Raw genomic sequence first — 14,680 nt, forward strand, 5'->3', positions numbered from 1 at the left:
AAGGGATGGTACTCTGCCTGTCTTTCTCTTATCAGCAAGCTTAAACAAAATAATGACAGTGGGGACTTTTCTGAAAATCAAATGAATAATGAACAGACATGATTTGAAAATGGTTAAGAGACTATGTAAAATTAGGTAAAACCTGAAGAAAATGTTAATATCAAAAAGTGAACATTGAAAATGAGCAGTTAACATATGTCTAGTATGAGTGTGTGTGATGGTGACTGCACTGTATGGTTCGTATGTGTTAGTTTGGGGTTCTATTGTGTCCCTATTATGTGTATATTGTGTTATTAACCTCTGGAATGAGTGTTTTATCATTACAGATGGGTTAAGTGAAACGACAAAACTTTAAAGAAGCTGTTAATTCTGAGTCAATCTGATGAAAAGATCATGCAGAACATGGGACGAGCTTTAAATGGATTAGTTATCCAGCTCTGTCTGCACTGGTAATTATGACTACTTTTGTCATTTATGAATCGATGTTGATTTGAATTACTCTCTGGATTAATACGTTTAAGAGTATTTATGTAAATTGGAATTGTGAAGTTGAAGATTAAGTAAAGAGCTAAAAACCCTTGTCTAAATTTAAATAGACAACTTAGGTGGGATCAGAATAATAAAAGTAAAAATAATAGACTTGACGGCAGAGTGACAAAGTGACAAATTGGCTAAGTCACCATAAAAATTATCCAGAGAGCACCTCATATTTTATGAAAGGAGGATGATGGGAACATCACTGTTGTTTGACTATCCTTGACTATGTCTGTACACCATGACCTGACCGGATGGACACAAGACTCGAAAAATGTGAGAATGTGTTGGTTGTGCCTTCAGATTAAAACAAAACAAAAAAACAGAAGGCCTGAATTGGGCAAGATAGGCAGTGACCACTGAATTTGAAGTGTTAGTCTTAGGGCCGTTGGCATTAATTATTCTGTTTAAGGAGCTGAGTTTGTGGCTTTAACTGAAGCCTGGAAATTAATGAAAGGAAAATGTGTGACGATTTAAACAGATTTACGTAATTAGTTTTTAGTTTTGGATTTTGGGGCTGTGGTCAAATGGTCGACCTATCTTTCATGATGAGTTAATATAAAATTTGTTGGATGCTATTTTTGTTGCCTGATCGAATTTCTATTTGTAAATGCGCAGCGCATACTAACAAAAAAGATTTAATTTCTATAGGAAATGCAGGGTAGACGCTAGCTGAAAAGCTACTGCCACAGAAACAACGGAGATGGTGTATAACATGTTATCTGAAAGTAACCTTGATTCTGACTGGTTACAGAGCATTAGTCTTTTGATTAAGACACAGAGAAGTCTGTTTGGAGGAAATTTGGCTGCTGTAATAAAGCGTTTGGTTTAGTGTTGATGGCAAATATTGTTTACCGAAACATTTCTTCAACCACTATGATAAATTGATACACGGGTTGATGGGATGATAACTTTTGTTTGGAAAAAAGAAAAGAAAAAGGTTTGCTTTGGATATTGTCTGGAAAACCCATTTATGAGAATGGAAGGGGTTAAACAATGAGTGCACCATCAACCGTGTTGTGTGTGTGTGTTTGTGAACATGACATGTTAAAAAAGAAAGAAATGTCTTCTCTCCTATCTAACATTTATGTTTAGGTGAAAGCAGCTCGAGGTATTTCACAAAGTTTAGGTTTATGTTCATATTATGTACATATTTTATGTTCTATAATTTTTCATGTGGCCTATACTGTGTTAGCAACAGCAAACAGCACTGAGAATGATTTGACAATGATTAATGCTGAAATGAAACAAATCAATTTTATACAGATTAGATTACTGTTAGACATGTTAAGTGCTGAGAAAGGAGGGGTATGTCAAATGTTGGGTAAATCATCTTGTTTTTACATTCCAGACTATATTGATAGGATTTCTGGTGTTGATGTGCCTACCATGTGTAATTCATCAATACATCATTAAAAAATGTGGTTCTCTTACGAGAGGTTCTCTCATATTGCGTAAGTTGCTTACGCTACGGGTAAAGTCATCTTTTCTCGAGATATGAAGTCAAAAAATTATCCTTAATTTTTGCAGTGCAGCAGCTAGGAGACCTAGAGCAAGCTATCTAGCGTGCTCATTGGCTGCCCTGCGGCAACTGCAGCAGCCTACCACTGAGCCCTGCGTGACGTCACGCCCTCACGCGTCACAGCCCGCCAGAATGGGGGTGGCTTAGCGTATAAAAGGACGGGCTCGAGGGCTGCTTACCTGATTTTCATCTCTTCAGCGAAGCTCTCCGCATCGCTGGATCCTGAGAGAAGCCGCTGCCGTTGAAGCAAGCGACTAGCAAACTAAGGACAGCGTCTGAGGAAGCCGGTCGTCTTCGCCGCCTTCAGCCATCTGTGCCTGCTGCGCTATCCGGCGACAGTATCCTTTGCTTCCGCTGTGTGTGTTCGCCGCTGCGACGCACACTTTCTAAAGAGCACGAGGCGTTTGATTCAAAATGCCTCGCAATTCCTGTGGCTCTTGCAGAGCCCCGCTCAGCGTCGGAGACCGCCATGTGATCTGCGCTCTCTGCCTGGGACGAGACCACGCAGCCCTCGCTCTGTCTGCGGGAGGCTGCGTCCATTGCGAAGAACTGACAATGTCGACCCTGCGGGCTCGACTTGACATGTTCAACGCCGAAGCTGTCACTCCACCTGTCTCTGGTGGGCCGCGCAAGAAGAAGCGCCGCTCCCAGAGGCCACTGGAGTCCAATGCGGCCTCTAAGTGCTCGCCGGAGCCTTTCCCTCGAGCTATGGTGTCCCCTGACAGCCTATTCTTCATCGGTTTGTCCACAAAGTGCCTATGATGTCCCCTGACAGCCTATTCTTCATCCCTACGTCCAAAAAGTGCCTATTGCGTCCCCTGACTGACTATTCTTCATCCCCTTGTCCACAAAATGCCTATGGTGTCCCCTAACAGCCTATATGTGCCGTAGTCTTCCTCTTGTCCACAAAAAGTCTATGGTGTCCCCTGACAGCCTATTCTTCATCCCTTTGTCCACGAAGTGCCTATGGTGTCCCCTAACAGCCTATTCTTCATCGGTTTGTCCATGAAGTGCCTATGGTGTCCCCTGACAGCCTATTCTTCATCCCTACGTCCACAAAGTGCCTATGGTGTCCCCTGACAGCCTATTCTTCATCGGTTTGTCCACAAAGCGCCTTTGGTGTCCCCTGACAGCCTATTCTTCATCCCTTTGTCTTGCTTTGGGGCTCCATACTCTGGGGTCATGGGGGTCCCACTGGTACCTCCCCATGCCCAGAGTATGGAGCTCTAATCCGGCTGGGTTCCCAAGATACACCCGGTCAAAGTCCCATTTTTGACCGGGCATAACTCCAAAACCAAGCCGACTTGGGGCTCCATACTCCCAGCTTGTGGGGGGCCTATGGGTACGTCCCCACACCTGGAGTTTGGAGCTCCAAGTCGGCGTGCTTTCTGAGATACACCGGGTCAAAGCTGGACCGGAAGTGGCCGTATCTCGGAACTGGAAGGTCCCAGGAGCTGGGGACGGTGGGGTCAGAAGGGGCCCTAAGGGCCCTCCTCATGCCCAGAGATTGGAGCTCCAATTCGGCTTAACTCCCGAGATACACCCGGTTATACATAAGGGACTTTTGGACAAAACGGTCTATATCTCGGAAAGGACGAGTCCCAGCGGATCGTCCTTTGGGGTGGTGAGGGGCTCCTAGGGGCCCTCTCAGACCCCAGAGTCCCGAGGTTCTGGGACCCTTCCTTCCGAAGTTCACCCTTTACTGTCGGTCCCCATATCTCAGACCATGGGGGCGCTAGAGCCTCGGGCTAGGGCCCGTTGGAGAGGGCCTCTCGAGACCCTACTTTGACCTGAGTTTGGTGTCACTAGGCGGCCGGGTCCCCGAGTTATAGCCGTTCAAAGTTCGGAGCCCACCTGTAACTTATTCGACGGAGCCCCTGTACGCTGTCCGTGGACATTGCATTAAAAGGTAATATTTCATAAATAAAGTGGTTATTTGTGGTCAAACCTACTGTACACCACTCAGGGGACACAATACAACACACTGATGTACATTTCACCCATTAATTGTGCAAAATTTGCATAAAATCATACTGTCCACGGACAGCTCACAGGGGTTACAGGTGTCAAATAGGTTACAGGTGGGATGCTGTTTTTGACTTAGTCATTTTCAGCCGGTGAATCCCTGTAAAGAATTGGGGATTTCAGCATATGTGCTGAAATCCACAATTCCTTACAGGGATTCAACGGACTATTGTATGAGGTCAAACCTACTGTACACCACACAGGGGACACACCACAACACACTGGTGTACATTACAGCTATTAATTATGCATAATTTGCATAAAATTCAACTGTCCACGGACAGCTCACAGGGGCCCTGTCAAATAGGTTACAGGTGGGATGCTGTTTTTGACCGGATGTATCTCCAGAAACAAGCCGACTTGGGGCTCCATACTCTGGGGTCATGGGGGGCCTATGGGCAAATTTTATGATTTTATGCAAATTTTGCACAATTAATGGGTGAAATGTACATCAGTGTGTTGTATTGTGTCCCCTGAGTGGTGTACAGTAGGTTTGACCACAAATAACCACTTTATTTATGAAATATTACCTTTTAATGCAATGTCCACGGACAGCGTACAGGGGCTCCGTCGAATAAGTTACAGGTGGGCTCCGAACTTTGAACGGCTATAACTCGGGGACCCGGCCGCCTAGTGACACCAAACTCAGGTCAAAGTAGGGTCTCGAGAGGCCCTCTCCAACGGGCCCTCCAGATACACCCGGTCAAAGTCCCATCTTTGATCCAGCATAACTCAGGAACCAAACCGACTTGGGGATCCATACTCCCGGCATGTGGGGGGCCCAATGGTACCCCCCCCCCCCCATGCCCGGAGTTTGGAGCTCCAAGTCGGCGTGGTTTCTGAGTTACACCCGGTCAAAGTCCCCTCTTTGACCCAGCATGACTCAGGAACCAAACCGACTTGGGGCTACATACTCTGGGGTCATGGGGGGTGCATGGGTACCCCCCCCACGCCCGGAGTATGGAGCTCCAAGTCGGCTTGGTTTTTGAGATACACCCGGTCAAAGTCGCGGAGTTATAGCCGTTTATGTGATCCAGTTGGGGAAGTCCCATCTGTAACTTATTTGACGGAGCCCCTGTACGCTGTCCGTGGACATTGCATTAAAAGGTCATATTTCATAAATAAAGTGGTTATTTGTGGTCAAACCTACTGTACACCACTCAGGGGACACAACACAACACACTGATGTACATTACAACCATTTATTATGCATAATTTGCATAAAATTCATACTGTCCACGGACAGCCTACAGGGGCTCTGTCGAATAAGTTACAGGTGGGATGTTTTGGTTGAAGTCCCACCTGCAACTTATTTGACGGAGCCCCTGTAGGCTCCCTGTGGACATTGCATTAAAAGGTCATATTTCATAAATAAAGTGGTTATTTGTGGTCAAACCTACTGTACAGCCTATTTGACATAGGCTGTTTGTGTCCAATTAGGCCAATTAAGCACGAAAATAGGTCGAGGGGACACGGAACTTCACACACCAACCCAGGGGCCCGTGACGAGACGCCCAAGTCAGTTTCGGGTCGCTCGGACCACTCTGTCCGTTGTCCACGAAACACCTACGAAAATGAATGGTATAAGTTACACGTGTACACAGGCCCCGTCCGGCACCCGGAGCTTCAAGGGGCCCCAAACTTCACGTGCCGGTCGTCTGGGGGCCCCATGACAGCATATCAATAGGAAGGGCGTCTAGAACACAGGGGACATATTTTTGGTGTGCTTTGTCAAAAATTCTCAATAGGCCCTCTTTCTCACATAGACCTACAGACCCTCTTGAGTGGGCAAATTGAAAAATAGGGAGGAGAATGTTTTTCTGCAAAAAAACATACTTATGACTGATATAGTACCCCGGGGGCCCCCGGATTACCACCGTCCAAAATTTGGAGCCCCTGCGACCTTTTGACCCCAGTTTTCCATATGTCCCACCTGCAACTTATTCGACATAGGCTGTTGGTGTCCAATTGGGCCAATTAAGCACGAAAATAGGTCGAAGGGACACGGAACTTCACACACCGTCCCAGGGGCCCGTGACGAGGCGCCCAAGTCAGTTTCGGGACGACAGTGCCGAAACCTGACTTAACCCTAACCCTAACTGTAGTCCCATCTGTAACTTATTTGACATAGGCTGTTGGTGTCCTACTAGACCAAATATGAACGAAAAAAGGACGAAAGGCCGTGGAACTTCGGATGCCGCCCCAGGGGCCCATGACGAGATGCACGACCCGGTCTCGGGTCGAACAGACCTTTTTAACCAACCCGTTGGCTGAATAACACACTCGGAAATGACCCTGGACCCCGGGGTCCGGGGTCTTAGGCCGGGGGCCCCTGGACTACCCCCATGCCAAATTTGGAGCCCCTGCGACCTTTTGACCCCTGAAGAACAAAAACACTCCACCGGGGGTTGCCGTGATGAAAATTGGTTGGAAGGGGACACCATAGGCGTTTCGTGGACAAAGGGACGGAGAATAGGCAGTCAGGGGACACCATAGGTGCTTCGTGGACAAGAGGAAGACTATGGCACAAATAGGCTGTTAGAAGAATAGGCAGTCAGGGGACACCATAGGCGCTTCGTGGACAAAGGGACAAAGAATAGGCAGTCAGGGGACACCATAGGCGCTTCGTGAACAAGAGGAAGACTATGGCACAAATAGGCTGTTAGAAGAATAGGCAGTCAGGGGACACCATAGGCGCTTCGTGGACAAGAGGAAGACTATGACACAAATAGGCTGTTAGAAGAATAGGCAGTCAGGGGACACCATAGGCGCTTCGTGGACAAGTGGAAGACTATGATCCCCTTACATTGAATTGGCTCTATCACTCTCTCTCCTCTCTCCACCTATATCCGGTGTGTGGTGAGCGCACTGGCGCCGTTGTACTGTGGCTGCCGTCGCATCATCCAAGTGGATGCTGCACACTGGTGGTGGTTGAGGAGAGATCCCCTGATATGATTGTAAAGCGCTTTGGGTGTACAGTAGTACATATGAAAGCGCTATATAAATGCCCGATTCTATTCTATTCTATTCTATGACACAAATAGGCTGTTAGGGGACACCATAGGCACTTCGTGGACAAGAATAGGCTGTCAGGGGACATCCTAGGCTCTTCGTGGACAAGAGGAAGACTATGGCATAAATAGGCTGTTAGAAGAATAGGCTGTCAGGGGACATCCTAGGCTCTTCGTGGACAAGAGGAAGACTATGGCACAAATAGGCTGTTAGGGGACACCATAGGCACTTCGTGGACAAGAATAGGCTGTCAGGGGACATCCTAGGCGCTTCGTGGACAAAAATAGGCTGTTAGGGGACACCATAGGCGCTTCGTGGACAAGAATAGGCTGTCAGGGGACATCCTAGGCACTTCGTGGACAAGAATAGGCTGTCAGGGGACATCCTAGGCACTTCGTGGACAAAAATAGGCTGTCAGGGGACATCCTAGGCGCTTCGTGGACAAAACCATTAAATAAGTTGGAAGTGGGCGTTTTAGGCTGTCCCTGGACATCAACAGCGCCCCTAGAGGTGTCCATGCGGAGCCTAGGGCCCCTTGCACTCCCTTATAGCAAAGTAAGGGACATCGTCCAATGGACAACACAACTGATCACCAAATGGGATCCCAAATGAAGGCAACTTAAATGAATGGGGAAATTTCCACGAACAACCTAATGTCCCTTACTGCTTAATTAACCCTCTAGGCGCCACGGTCGAGTTTACTCGACAAGATGCGGCACTGAATAAAACGGCCGATTTTGTCAAATAGGGTGTCAAATTTCGTTCGACCTCCCCTCCACTAGATTGCAGACATGTCATACTTCATCCCAGACTAAAAAAAAAGTCATGCTTTTATACAAAATCTTCGAGCTAGAGTGCATTGAATCAGTGCGAACAAAAGCGGAGCTATAGTGTGCGAGTGAGCCATTTTATCAGAGCAATATAGTCAACGTCAGCGAGTATTTGCATTAGATTATTATTATTATTATTATTATCTAATGGCATCAATAAAGCTTTCCCGCAATGAAGTGTTGGGTCTTCTATTTGCGGACTCTGATGATGACGGTGATTCTGAAAGTGAAAGTAGCCCTACACCAAGCACAAACGGTGAAACCTTTGCCCAATGTCAGTGGTGGGAACAATGTTTCCCGGGTCGGAGTGTTCATCACGAAGTTAGCAGGCGTGTTAGTGTTGTGGGGAACGAGGCGGGAGATTTTTACCGATTTTTACCGCGCTAGCCAGCTTTGTCTTCTGACCGTGTGCCTCTCCGCAATCGCGCCGACAGTATTGTGGTGGAGACGGGTATGTTAGACAAGGTCGAAGTAATCATAGGACAGTTAGGGGGTAACGTGGAGGCAGGGTGGGGAGTCGCAATGATAATGACAGTAGTGTGCACACTCGGCGCGCGCGCGAGGCAGATCTGGCCGCGCCCGCGCTGCTCGTGTGTGACACGGGGCGGTGTGACACGGGGCAGAGGGGCTATTATGCATAGTCTATCGCAAGCTGATGGGAATGCCGGCTTTGTGTGTCATATGAATAATATATATGTACCCCATACATGGAATCAGAGTGCCTACTGTATGTAGTAAATGGAAAATCTCTACAGCAAAAGGCCAACCTACATGCATTCGGTTTGTTTCTACCATTTATTAGTAATGATTTACACAGTTTGTTTACTACTTACTATTTACCTGAGCATTCAGTATTGTGAAATATAGCATACAGAAGGTGAGGGACATTTTGGGGGGAAAGAAGTGCTGCATTTTATCATTTAAACATGTGACTTTTCATGAAAATTCTATAATCCAAAATCGCCGCCACCATATGACGTCATAATATGCAAATTAGATGGGAAAATGTAATCCCTACATAAACTTTGGGTCATCCTTAATATTTCTCTAATTTACAGAAAGTCTCTATCTTTTATCACTTTTAAGATATAGCCTTTTGAAATTAAGATGTCAAAATCGAACGGTTTAGGAAAAAATCTCTGGCGCCTAAAGGGTTAAGGGAACTGCCTTACTGGCCCCACTGAAATGACACATGGTGGACAGCAGTTTCTGGACGCTGCGCGCTGACCTCAAACATTTTTTTAGGGACGAGGAAACGCCCCTGGTCTCATCTTGGGACTCCCCCGGCGCCTGCGGAGAAACCCCCATGTCTCTAGACCCCCCAGGGGCCCCGCAACGGGGATCCAAAGTCACAACAGCCTTACTGCTGTCCGATAAAGGCCTATTTGTCCCCTTCCAATCTACCTCATGGGTACACCGACTTACGAACACGGAATCGATTGGCCAACCACGCGGAACAGTCTGGGGACGTCCACACACCTCCAACACATGTCGGGGCCCCTTTCGGGGGACTCAAAGTTGGTGAGGTCCCGGCTGTAACTTATTTGACAGGGCGCCTGTAGGCTGTCCGTGGACATTACATTAAAAGGTCATTTTTTCATAACTACAGTGCTTTTATGTGGTTAAACCTACTGTACACAACACAGAGGACACAATACAACACAATGAAGTACATTACAGCTATTTATTATGTATTATTTGCATAAAATTCAACTGTCCACAGACAGCCTATAGGGGACCCGTCAGATAAGTTACAGGTGGGATGTTTTTGTTGAAGTCCCATCTGTAACTTATTTGACAGAGCCCCTATAGGCTGTCTGTGGACATAACATTAAATAGTCATATTTCATAACTACAGTGCTTTTATGTGGTTAAACCTACTGTACACAACACAGGGGACACAATACAACACACTGATGTACATTACAGCTATTAATTATGCATAATTAGCATAAAAATTCAACTGTCCACGGACAGCTCACAGGGGCCCTGTCAAATAGGTTACAGGTGGGATGCTGTTTTTGACCGGATGTATCTCCAGAAACAAGCCGACTTGGGGCTCCATACTCTGGGGTCATGGGGGGCCCATGGGGTACCTACCCATGCCCGGAGTATGGAGCTCCAAGTCGGCATAGTTTCTGAGATACACCCGGTCAAAGTTCCACAGGAAGTTGCCATATCTTGGGAACGGAGCCGACTTGGGGCTCCATACTCTGGGGTCATGGGGGTCCCACTGGTACCTCCCCATGCCCAGAGTATGGAGCTCTAATTCGGCTGGGTTCCCAAGATACACCCGGTCAAAGTCCCATTTTTGACCGGGTATAACTCCAAAACCGAGCCGACTTGGGACTCCATACTCTGGGGTCATGGGGGGCCCATGGGTACCTCCACACACCCGGAGTTGGGAGCTCCAAGTCGGCGTGCTTTCTGAGATACACCCGGTCAAAGCTGGACCGGAAGTGGCCGTATCTCGGAACTGGAAGGTCCCAGGAGCTGGGGACGGTGGGGTCAGAAGGGGCCCTAAGGGTCCCCGAGTTATAGCCGTCCAAAGTTCGGAGCCCACCTGTAACTTATTCGACGGAGCCCCTGTACGCTGTCCGTAGACATTACATTAAAAGGTCATATTTCATAAATAAAGTGGTTATGTGTGGTCAAACCTACTGTACACCACACAGGGGACACACCACAACACACTGGTGTACATCACAGACATTAATTATGCATAATTTGCATAAAATTCAACTGTCCACGGACAGCTCACAGGGGCCCTGTCAAATAGGTTGCAGGTGGAATGCTGTTTTTGACTTAGACATTTTCAGCCGGTGAATCCCTGTAACGAATTGGGGATTTCAGCATATGTGCTGAAATCCACAATTCCTTACAGGGATTCAACGGACTATTGTATGAGGTCAAACCTGCTGTACACCACACAGGGGACACAACACAACACACTGGTGTACATCGCAGACACTAATTATTCTTTGGGGTGGTGAGGGCCCACCCGACTCGGAGAACCCGACTCGGAGAACCAGAGTCCACCCGACTCAGAGAACCAGAGCTCCGGGAAGGGACCCCCACCCTGGTCCACCCTCTGTCCGACTCAGAGAACCAGAGCTCCGGGCAGGGACCCCCACCCTGGTCCACCCTCTGCCCGACTCAGGCCCTCTCCCTCCAGGATTTATCCCCAGCCTGAGTACCTACTCATGAACCAAAACAACTTGGGGCTCCATACTCCGGTTGTGTGGGGGGCCTAAGGGTACCTACCCATGCCCGGAGTATGGAGCTCCAAGTCAGCTTTATTTCCGAGATAATGCCGGTCAAATCTGGACAGGAAGTGGCCGTATCTCGGCAACGGAAGGTCCCAGGAGCTGGGGACGGTGAGGCCAGAAGGGGACTCATAGGACCTCCCCATGCCCGGAGTTTGGACCTCAAACTCGGCTTAGTTCCCGAGATACATCCGGTTAAAAATCCCATTTTTGACCGGGCATAACTCAGGAACTAAGCCGACATGGGGCTCCATACTCCCGGTCTGTGGGGGACCCAAGGCTACCTCCCCACACCAGGAGTATGGAGCTCCAAGTCGGCTTGGTTCCCAAGTAACGCCCGGTCAAAGTTCCACAGGAAGTTGCCATATCTCGGGAATTAAGCCGACTTGGGACTTCATTCTCTGGGGTCAAGGGGGCCTCACTGGTACCTCACCATGCCCGGAGTATGGACCTCCAAGTCGGCATTGTTTCCGAGATACACCCGGTCAAAATCCCATCTTTGAGCCGGCATAACTCAGTCATTTTTCAGAATTACAGTGGTTTTATGAGGTGAAACCTGCTGTACACACACAGCACAGGTTACTGGATGGATGCTGTTTTTGACTGGATGTATCTCAGAAACCATGCCGACTTGGGGCTCCATAATCTGGGGTCATGGGGGGCCCAAGGGTACCTACTCATGCCCGGAGTATGGAGCTCCAAGTCGGCGTGGTTTCTGAGATACACCCGGTCAAATTCCCATCTTTGAACCGGCATAACTCAGGAACCAAGCCGACTTGGGGCTCCATATTCTGGGGTCATGGGGGGCCCAATGGTACCTACCCATGCCCGGAGTTTGGAGCTCTAAATCGGCTTGGTTCCCAAGATACACCCGGTCAAAATCCCATCTTTGACCGGGCCTAACTCCAAAACCAAGCCGACTTGGGGCTCCATACTCCTGGCTTGTGGGGGGCCCATGAGTACCTCCCCACACCCGGAGTTTGGAGCTCCAAGTCGGCGTGCTTTCTGAGATACACCCGGTCAAAGCTGGAACGGAAGTGGCCGTATCTCGGAACTGGAAGGTCCCAGGAGCTGGGGACGGTGGGGTCAGAAGGGGCCCTAAGGGCCCTCCTCACGCCCGGAGATTGGAGCTCCAACTCGGCTTAACGCCCAAGATACACCCAGTTATACATAAGGGACTTTTGGACAAAACGGTCTATATCTCGGAAAGGACGAGTCCCAGCGGATCGTCCTTTGGGGTGGTGAGGGGCCCCTAGGGACACTCTCAGACCCCAGAGTCCCGAGCCACTGGGACCCTTCCTTCCAAAGTGCACCCTTTCCTGTTGGGCCACATATCTCGGACCGTGGGGGCGCTAGAGCCTCGGGCTAGGGCCCGTTGGAGAGGGCCCCTGGGGACCCTACTTTGATCCGAGTTTGGTGTCACTAGGCAGCCGGGTCCCTGAGTTATAGCCGTTCAAAGTTCGGAGCCCACCTGTAACTTATTTGACGGAGCCCCTGTACGCTGTCCATGGACATTACATTAAAAGGTCATATTTCATAAATAAAGTGGTTATTTGTGGTCAAACCTACTGTACACCACACAGGGGACACACCACAACACACTGGTGTACATCACAGACATTAATTATGCATAATTTGCATAAAATTCAACTATCCACGGACAGCTCACAGGGGCCCTGTCAAATAGGTTACAGGTGGGATGCTGTTTTTGACTTAGACATTTTCAGCCGGTGAATCCCTGTAACGAATTGGGGATTTCAGCATATGTGCTGAAATCCTCAATTCCTTACAGGGATTCAACGGACTATTGTATGAGGTCAAACCTGCTGTACACCACACAGGGGACACAACGCAACACACTGGTGTACATCACAGACATTGATTATGCATAATTAGCATAAAAATTCAACTGTCCACGGACAGCTCACAGAGGCCCTGTCAAATAGGTTGCAGGTGGGATGCTGTTTTTGACCGGGTGTATCTCCAGAAACAAGCCGACTTGGGGCTCCATAGCCTGGGGTCATGGGGGGCCCATGGGTACCTCCCCACACCCAAAGGCTGTCTGGGGACACCATAGGCGCTTTGTGGACAAAGGGATGAAGAATAGGCAGTCAGGGAACACCATAGGCGCTTCGTGGACAAAAGGGTGAAGAGTAGGCTGTCAGGGGACACCATAGGCGCTTCATGGACAAAGGGATGAAGAGTAGGCTGTCAGGGGACACCATAGGCGCTTTGTGGACAAAGGGATGAAGAATAGGCAGTCAGGGGACACCATAGGCGCTTCGTGGTCAAAGGGATGAAGAATAGGCTGTCAGGGGACACCCTAGACACTTCGTGGACAAGAGGAAGACTACGGTAGGGATAGGCTGTCAGGGGACACCAGAGGCACTTTGTGGACAAAGGGATGAAGAATAGGCTGTTAGGGGACACCATAGGCGCTTCGTGGACAAAGGGATGAAGAATAGGCAGTCAGGGGACACCATAGGCGCTTTGTGGACAAAGGGATGAAGAATAGGCAGTCAGGGGACACCATAGGCGCTTCATGGACAAAGGGATGAAGAATAGGCTGTCAGGGGACACCCTAGGCACTTCGTGGACAAGAGGAAGACTACGGTAGGGATAGGCTGTCAGGGGACACCAGAGGCGCTTCGTGGACAAAGGGATGAAGAATAGGCAGTCAGGGGACACCATAGGCACTTCGTGGACAAAGGGATGAAGAATAGGCAGTCAGGGGACACCATAGGCGCTTCGTGGACAAAGGGATGAAGAATAGGCTGTCAGGGGACACCCTAGGCACTTCGTGGACAAGAGGCTGTCAGGGGACACCCTAGGCACTTCGTGGACAAGAGGAAGACTACGGTAGGGATAGGCTGTCAGGGGACACCATAGGCACTTCGTGGACAAAGGGATGAAGAGTAGGCAGTCAGGGGACACCATAGGCGCTTTGTGGAAAAAGGGATGAAGAGTAGGCTGTCAGGGGACACCATAGGTGCTTCGTGGACAAAGGGATGAAGAGTAGGCTGTCAGGGGACACCATAGGCGCTTCGTGGACAAAGGGATGAAGAATAGGCAGTCAGGGGACACCATAGGCGCTTCGTGGACAAAGGGATGAAGAATAGACTGTCAGGGGACACCCTAGGCACTTCGTGGACAAGAGGAAGACTACGGTAGGGATAGGCAGTCAGGGGACACCATAGGCGCTTTGTGGACAAAGGGATGAAGAATAGTCTGTAAGGGGACACCATAGGCACTTGGTGAACACTCTAGGCAGTCAGGGGACAATCTAGGCTCTCCGGGGACATATGAGGAAGACTACTGCATGGATAGGGCCCCCTGGACTTTGTAGGCCACATGTGGACACCTCCGTGGAGCGAGGTCGCCCCCTAAAGGTGTCCATCAAGGGCCCTATCATGGGCAATGCCACGCATTACTATGCATTACTCCTCAAAAACGCAAAGTGTCCATTTCGTCATTAACTTAAGCGGCAAATG

The sequence above is a fragment of the Abramis brama genome (genome assembly GCF_963993115.1).
Source record: "Abramis brama genome assembly, chromosome: 11".
NCBI lineage: Eukaryota > Metazoa > Chordata > Actinopteri > Cypriniformes > Leuciscidae > Abramis > Abramis brama.